At 38.0% G+C, this 8,736-nt stretch overlaps 1 non-coding gene across 1 annotated transcript; it reads left to right on the top strand.

Moving 5' to 3' along the window:
* Positions 1-8,329: 8,329 nt before the first annotated feature.
* LOC114625753 lies at positions 8,330-8,464 on the top strand. Its single transcript, XR_003712127.1, has one exon. It is a non-coding gene; the product is annotated as a small nucleolar RNA SNORA17 (small nucleolar RNA).
* Positions 8,465-8,736: the final 272 nt, after the last annotated feature.

Genomic DNA, 8,736 nt, shown 5'->3' with positions numbered 1-8,736 from the left:
GAGGAATTTGTAAGCCATATGGGAAGTCTACATTTATTTATTTAAAAATTTTAAAGCGTGTGTGTGTGTGTGTGTGTATGTGTAAGTATGGTGAATATGTATGTGGTGCATATACCTGTGTGTATACTTGTAGAGGTCAGAAGATGATATCTAATGTTGTCTCTATCACACTCTCTACCATATTCCTGTGAAACAAGGTCTCTCACTGAACCTCGCGCTATACAGGTGACCAGTATGTCTCAGGAACCCTCTTATTTCTGTTCTTCCACTCCCAGCACTGGGGTTATAGGAGTATATGACCACCTCTTGCTTTTTACATACGATTGGGAACTTGAACTCAAGCCCTCATGCTTGCTGAGCAAGCACTCTTACCCACTGAGCCACCTCCCCACCCAGTTTATCCTTTATTTCAATTGCCAGACTATTTTCCAAACTGGTAGACTATCTTAGATTCCCACCAACATTGTGCATGTGGTTTCCAGTTTCTCTGTATCCTTGCAGACATTGATTAGGGTATGTCCTTTGATTATACTCACCTTAGTGGATCTGAATCCTATCTCACTGTGTGTTTTACCTGCATTCTGTGATGGCTAATAACTGGCCATCTTTCTATATACTTACATAGGGCATCGGCCATGTATCTGTCTTCCTTGTACAAATGTCTATGTAAAGCTCTTCTCGTTTTGAATTGGGTTGTCTCTTGACAGTTGTAGTGGAAAAGACTGTTTCTAATATTCCAGATTCTATCCCCATATCAAATAGAAGTAATATATTTTCCAATAATTCTGTGGATTTTTTATTCACTTTCTTTATTAAAATAGTATTCCTTTAGTTATTTAAGAAGTTCATACAATGTGTTTTGATCATATTCATTCCTCTCCCTCAACCCCTTGCACTTTCACCTCTCATTTTCTACCCACTAAAATATAGATACACATATATGAATGTATATATATATATATATACACATATATTGTGCATAGCAGCTACCAACTATATATTTAAGCCCAATGAGTCTAATATGTGCTGCCCTAAACTGCAAAACTGACTTTTCCTCTTTCAGCAGCTATCAGTTATACATAGATCCTTAGGTAGGGATGGGACTTGTTGCTCACCTCTCCTCTCTGTGTTGGGATTTTGTCTGGCTTTATGTTTCATAGGTTTTGTGCATGCTGTCACAACCATTGTGAGTTCATGTGCTACTGTTAGTGTCCAGAAAACACTTTCTTTGTAGTTATCCACAGCCTATGGCTCTTGTGTTCTTTCTGTCCCCTTTTCCATGATGATCTCTGAGCTTTGGAAAGACAGATTTTGATATAAATGTTCCATTTAGGGCTGAACACTCTGCAGTCTCTTATTCTCTGCCCCTTGAACAGTTGTGGGTCTCTCTGCGTTAATTAATCTCCATTTCCTATAATAAGAGGCATCTCTGATGAGAGTTGGAAGGTGGCCTTTTAATAGATGGGTATAACAGTAAGCCATTAGGAGTGTATTTAATATCACTTCCGTTTAGCACAAGATTAATAGTATGGTCTCTTCAAAGTCCTAGAACCTATCTCTATACATAGGTTACTGATCCCAATACCAGTAATGGTTTTCATCTTATAAAAGCAGGTTTGAAAAGAACCAGAAAGTATCTTATTATCTCCATAATCTTTGTATCACTATTGTAGGAATGGGCCTATCTTGCCAGGTCAGTCATTATTTTAGCTCACAGCATTCACAACTGTATCACTGATGACTATGTTTCTCCCTTATACTGTGCATAGCAGCTCCCAGCACTATGAAAGCTAGCCAGGAGGGATGAAGCTCCTAGGTCAGAACCAACTTGATTTCTCAATGTTCTATGACTCAAGAATGTGGTATCTTCAGTAATAGAGTCTCAATGTCGAGTTCTGGAGGCTAATAAGGAGCAATGACCACAGCCTATAATTTAATTTTTGTGGAATTCCGTTGGTCAATAACTCTCAAGGAGGACATCCATTCCTGTCAGTGGCTTTTTATTTGCTAGTCCAGTAGTAGTATTGTCCTCTGTTAAAGTATAACTCCATTTAGACTCTTTTTTATGTGCATATGTACATATATTAGGAAGCTTCTACTATAGTAGGCTTCCATGTAATGTTTTCAAAGGGTCTTAATGTTGATTGCCATCCACCTACTCTCTCCTCTACCTTGCCCTTAAGTCTCTCATCCTATTTCCTATTTTATTAATCACCCCAATTTACCCCTTAACTTCATAGAGTTGATTCTCTCCAGCTTCATCCAATTACCTGCAAAGTTCATTTTTCTTAACAGTTGGATAGAATTCCATTGTTTAAATGTATCACATTTTCATTTCTGTCATCAGTTGATGGATATCCAAGGCTGTTGCCATTTCCCAGCTATTATGAAGAACAATGAACATAGATGAACAAATGTCTCTGTAATAGGATATAGAATCCTTTGAGTATGTACTCAAAAATGCTATAGCTGTAACATACAGTAGATTTATTTATAGTTATTTGAAGAACCTCTATACTGAATTCCATAAGGGTGCACAAGGTTTCACTCTCAGCACTAGTGAATAAGGATTTCTCTTTCCCCATGTGTTTGTTGCTGCCATATAGCAGGGTGCTGATTTTTGTGTGTTGCTATGTGGTGAATAAATTTATTAACTATAGGATTTTTCTGGTGGTGTCTAAGTCTTTTATATATTCACCCACCACCTTCAAATAAGAATATTTGTCTTCTTCTTTAGCTAAGACTTCAAGCATACTCTATTCATAATACACACACACACACACACATGTTAGATAAAGAGGTAGATAAATGATAGAGGTTTACTTCGCAGCTATTTGTCTGAAATCGCAGTAAAATGTGGTTTTCCAAATCTCAAGACTAAACTTTATTTTCTTTCTAACTTCCAAGAGACAAAAGATGATTTAAAATAACCAAGAAATTATTTGGAAAAAGCAAAGAACAATATGGCCACAGCTTCTTCCTTGACTTCATAGAGAGCTCGTTTAGAGACTTAGGAAGTCTGTCCATAGGAAAGTTACTTTTACTACCAGATGAGATGATTGTCATCTTTCCTTGCCTTACAAGAAGACCTCATTGTCTTCACTTTTGAGAAAAGATAGATAGATAGATAGATAGATAGATAGATAGATAGATAGATAGATGATAGATAGATTGAATAGATGATAGATTAGGAAAGACAATAGAGTTTTAGTTAAGAAAAGCACCTGTGACAGAAAGGAGACTTCTTTGAAGTTTGGCAAAGGATTGGTAAGACCTGCGGGGAACTCTTTAGCTGACATTTCTACTAATGGAATCTCTTGTTGCCAAGGCACGAGATTGCTTCAGTATTTGTCCATTCATAGGCTGTGAGCAAACATAATGTTGACTTGAGGTTATAGTTTCAAATTGTTGATAAATTACATTTTCTGTATTTGAACTCTGTAAGGTATATAGTTGTTGTTGACAAAAAATGATAATTTTGTTAATGTAGAGATTAGTTATAATAAGAAACTCCCCAAAACTATGGCTAACCAAGGTAAATTTTAATCTTTCTATCAAACTGGAAGCTCAAACAGGTTATAGAGGACCCAGGCTCCTTCTATTTTTTGGCTCTGTCATCCTAGGATTGTTCCCATAGTTGGTGATAACCAACATGGCTCACCACTATGTCTGCAATGCAGCCTGAAAAGAAGAGAAGAAGGGAGGGCAGAGATGAGTTTTCCACTGGAGAAAACAGCTGGAAAATGAAAATCTCTCTATTTTACCAGAACTCATTTGTATTTTTTCTCTAGCTGTATCAAATTCTATACATTTAGTAGAAATACATTTTTTTTGTTCTCTTTCAGTTGACTGACTAAAACCATGGAGTCATCAGGTGTGCAGTTTTGGAGACTTTATTAGCTACTTTCCTCATTGCTGGGATCAAATATGTGATGAAAACAAGTTAGGGGAGAATATATTTGCCTTGGGTTAAAGTTTGGGAGTTATATAGTTCATCGTAGGTAGGACTGTTGGTGACAGTGATCCACAGTCAGGAAGCAGAGAGAGATGAATATTGGGGGCTCTGCTGCCTCTCACTTTTTATCCAGACAGAGATCCTAGAGTAAGGAATGAACCCACATTTACAGTGAGCTATCACACCATAGCTAGCCCAGTCAAGAAATTCCTTCCCAGACATGTGCAGATGTTGGTCTCCTAAACATCAACTGCTAGTGTTATGACTTTCCTTCTCTAGGACCTGAAAAGCCTAACAAAGAACAGTACAGACCACTCTTGAGTAGTGTGGAAATGGGCAAATTGTCCACATAAGAACTTCGATCTAGTCATACTTGAACAAAATACCTGAAGTGCTAGACTATTTTCTTGTGCTACATAGAAAATGGACCTTTTCCATCATCAGTCTTTTATTCACCATTTGGATGAGATTCTGACACTTATAATCAGGAGGCTCATGTACTAAGACATTGAGAGCTTTGCTAAAGAAATGTATGATGTTATAAGCAAAGCCAAGGTTAGGAATATCACAGCACCTTTCTTTGTAACTGTTATTACACCACCTTTCCTCCATTTCAAAAAGGGCTGTGGACAGACCTCTTTTGATTTCTGTATTAAGTCATTTTGAATAAGTAATTTTTTTACTATATTCTATTAGTCACTTCTTTGTCATATCAGCCAATCATGATCCCTGAAGATCGCTTGAGTTGTTATGTGATTTCCTCTTATTTAGCCTACAACTTTCAACAACCTATCAGAAAAACATCACTGATGGAAAACATTTATGACAACATCGAATACTCTGGTTTTATTTGGGAGACAAGAGAGGCAAAGACAATTTTTTTTTAACTGAGAAAAAGTAAGAAGATATTGATGAACTTTGGTTGTTGTTTCTGGCAGATTTATAATGCAATAAAAAATGTGTTCTGCAACCATTTAACCCATGTGGATGATATTATCCATTTCAGAGAGAAGTCCTTGTGTCTTCCAGAGCTCTGAAGTTTTTTATTTAAGTGAAGGGTGCTGCTAAAATGTTGAACTCAAACATTCCCACCCCCTGAAGTTCTTTCAAGGCCATTATTATGAATAGTTTGGTTTTAAGAAATTCCAGATGAATGGTGTAAACCAAGATGAAAGGTGAAGTATCTCAGCAGCTGTGCATAAGAATTAAGCAGAAGTATGCAAATTCTAACCCTGCAGATGAGAACAATGTTAAGCCAATGCTTTGGTAATAATAGCCACCCTGATCTAAGAGTGACTGAGAGGTGCACAAGGCACCTGGCTTCAAGAATTAATAAGCTAAGAAGTCCCTTGCCTTCTCTATGACATCAGGATATTTGTGTGAATATGTCATCGTTTGGTGCAGTTTGCCATAGAAACAGACATTAACAATGACACGGTCACAGCACAGGTACTTGTCATTAACCATAAACCTGTTTTATGTCATTTTGAGCCTTAAGCTGAGCAAGGCATTGATTTGTGTCTTCTGTTTTTAAACAGAAACTGGATTCTTGAACCTAAGAGAACTTCTGACTATGTTAGAATTGAGCAGCCAGTTCAGGTCACTCTTTTTCTATGCTGAGAAATAATCAAATAAGGGAAGCTGTGTAACTTGAGAGAAATGACAAAGGGAAGGTTCTAGAATAAGGCAAGTGTTGAAAAGTACTAGAAATAATAGCCAGCACTAATTGGATACTCACCATGTGTCTGGTGCATGTAAACACTTTGTAGTTACAATATCATTAAAACTTCAATATTTTCCTGGGTTATGGACACAAAGGCTTCCAAGCCAGGAAGAGCCAGGCCAGATGTCTATGGGTACAGAAGAACTTGTAAAGGCTGTGGCATGCTGTCAGTGCCCTCAGACCTCTCCTGAAGTCCCCACCAAAACAAAATCCTTAGAGGTGCTTTCTCTTGTACAGCCACAATTTACCAAATAGACTTTAATGTAGCTGCTGCCAATCTTGAAAATCTTCTGTTTTGATATTTCCACATTTTCCAAATCTGTATTTATTTCTCAAGCAACACTGTTTTTGTTAAAGTAAAATAAAATATTACAAGCACCTTCTTAAACTCTTGTAATAAAAAAACTTTCTAAAACTAAACTAAAAACTGTATAGGCAAACATACAGTTACCCACATCACTCACCACAGCCTATGTTTCTGTCTTTTGGCAAGAATTCTTTTTATTTTTTTAAATTGGATATTTTATTTATTTACATTTCAGATGCCTTCCCCTTTCCTCATTTCCCTTCTTTAGAAACCCTCTATCCCATCCCTTCTCCTCCTTTTTGCTTTTATACCATTTTAATTACATGCAAGTATTAAGGTCAGTTCTAGGTTGAGGAACTAGCAATACAATAGATACAAATAGTCAAGGAACAAGCAAGACAATAAACACAAATAGTCAAAGAATAAGCAAGGCAATAAATAAAATTCTGTGAACAATCCCGTGGTCACTATTTCTAGGGGCTTATCAGGATGACCAAAATATCTGAGCCTACTTCCCTGTCCTAGCCCAAAGTCGTTTTCATGTCCGAAGCCTACTTCCTTGTTCTAGACTAAAATTTAGATTCCTGCCTGAAATTACTTCTTTGTTCTAGCCTAAGATTTAGATTCCTGCCTGAAGCCCACTTCCTTGTCCTTGGGCAATGTCATATTCCTGCCAAGCAGCCCATTTCCTTGTCCTTGGCCCATGTCAGATTCTTGTCAAACAGCCCCAAAAGCTCTCTGCCTTTCCCCCTTTTTTATTTCATAAATAAGACTGAGCCTGTCTTAGGTCGTTCTGGCAAGAATTCTATGATGACTGTCCCCTACATTTCAATTGGGCCATGTTTGACACTCACTTCTCAGCTGGGATGGTCAAGAGAAGCTCTTTAAGAAGATTCTAACCAAGGAGTCTTTTTCAGAGTATCTTTCTTGTTTTTCTGCCACCTTTGATGTATTTCTTTTATCACTTCTGGCTTCTACCATGTTGCCTTCCCAGTCAGGAAGGATTGGGGGAGAGGGCAGGCTCATCTACTTGGAGGACAAGAGCTAAAAGGAACATGTATGACTCATTCTCATGTCTGCATTACTCAAAGTCACATGGTGACATCCCTTGGTGCTAGTACATAGCTGTGGCAGGTAATATTAATAGTTTTCAGTATCTACTTTTCCTTGACCATCCCCAAAGCTTTCTCCAAAACTTTCTGACAAGTGGGTCTTAATGAAATCTCTATTCCATAGGTTCTTTTGCTGGAGTGATGGGATCCACCAATATCCATGGCTGGCCTGAGAACTAGTCTCACATCTGGCCCACTACTGTAGAGTTTCATTATCACATTACTACCTACAAAGGTTAATCAATCTTCATAAAGTCCTGGTACACTATTCTTGGTAGTAATGGTAACTTTATTCTCAAGATTAGGCCATAGTAAGAACAAGAGATGCTGAGAAATACTGTATTGTGTTGAGATTCACATGCTCAACCAAATTGTGGATTTTTTTTTTAACAAAAAGAAGATGAAGTTAGAAATTGGAGGACAGCTAAAGTTCACTCTTATACTTAGTCAGAGAATATTATGCACTAAGACAGAAATGCACTTTGTGTTCTTAACTGTATATATGATCAAAATGGAAAAGTAACAGGCCTACTTGTCTCTACTTAACCAGAAAAATAGCTAGAAAACAAGTCTGATGCAGACTAAACATTAATAGAAAACATATCTGATGCTGAAGAAAAACTAGTCCCTATTGCTTGAAAAGATGAGTTAAGTAGACAAGAAAACAACACTTTGCCATGACTAAGAAACAAGAGGAAAGGTGCAAGAGAAAGCTATTGATCAGGCTGAGGAGATGGTTCAGGGGATAAAGAGCTTGTTAAGCAAGCAAAATGACTGTGTTGGGTTAGAGAGAACACATGTAAAGCTGGATGTTGTAGCATGCATCTGTAATCTCAGCATGTCCAAAGGAAGATGGAAGACAGAGGCTAAAGAATCCCTGGGAGTGTGTGGGCCAGCTAGAACTGGTGTTCTAAGGAAAGAGAGACCCTGTTATGGGTAGAAAGTGAAACGAACACCCAAAGTTGATCTCTAATCCCCATACATGTCACACACACACACACACACACACACACACACACACTTACACACTCACGCACTCATGCATGCACGAGCACACATACCACCCACAAAATTAATTAATTTTAACAATAAAAAATTAAAAATAAGAAGAGTTTTTAAATTAAATATAGACTGCCGAGTTAAATGCTGAAAGGATAATTATGTGAAATTGATGCTGACCAATATTAGGATTTATGTAAAATTATTTTTTTTCTAGAAAAAAAATGTATTGAGCTGGCCCTAGTGGCATTGCAGGTATGGCTGCTATGTCTCACCTGTGAGTCAGTAGGTGGCAGATAGGACAGAGGTTATGTCTACACTCAGTGTTCTGACCTGTGACCTCTGAACCTGTGTTCTGGTCTAACACTCTCTGAAAACAACAAAAATGAGCCTGAGAAAATCACCAGTCTGGTGCCACACAGGCCCTGATATGTTCTCAGGGCAGGGAACAAGCTAGAGACTAGAAGAATCTCACCTGGGACCATGGCTCCAGGGGAAGGGTTAGGGAGTGAGCCCAAGATAGACGACCTTCACATGGGGCCACTTTTCAGCCCAAGATGACTATCAAACCAGTGTCACAGGGAGCTAGTCTAGTATCATGCAGGCCTAGGGGGACAGACTATGCCTGAGATGACCCCTG

This window comes from Grammomys surdaster, unplaced genomic scaffold (genome assembly GCF_004785775.1).
Source record: "Grammomys surdaster isolate TR1022 unplaced genomic scaffold, NIH_TR_1.0 220, whole genome shotgun sequence".
In the NCBI taxonomy this organism is placed as follows: domain Eukaryota; kingdom Metazoa; phylum Chordata; class Mammalia; order Rodentia; family Muridae; genus Grammomys; species Grammomys surdaster.
Note: the sequence above shows the minus strand (reverse complement) of the source record. Positions and strands in the feature narration are given on the sequence as shown.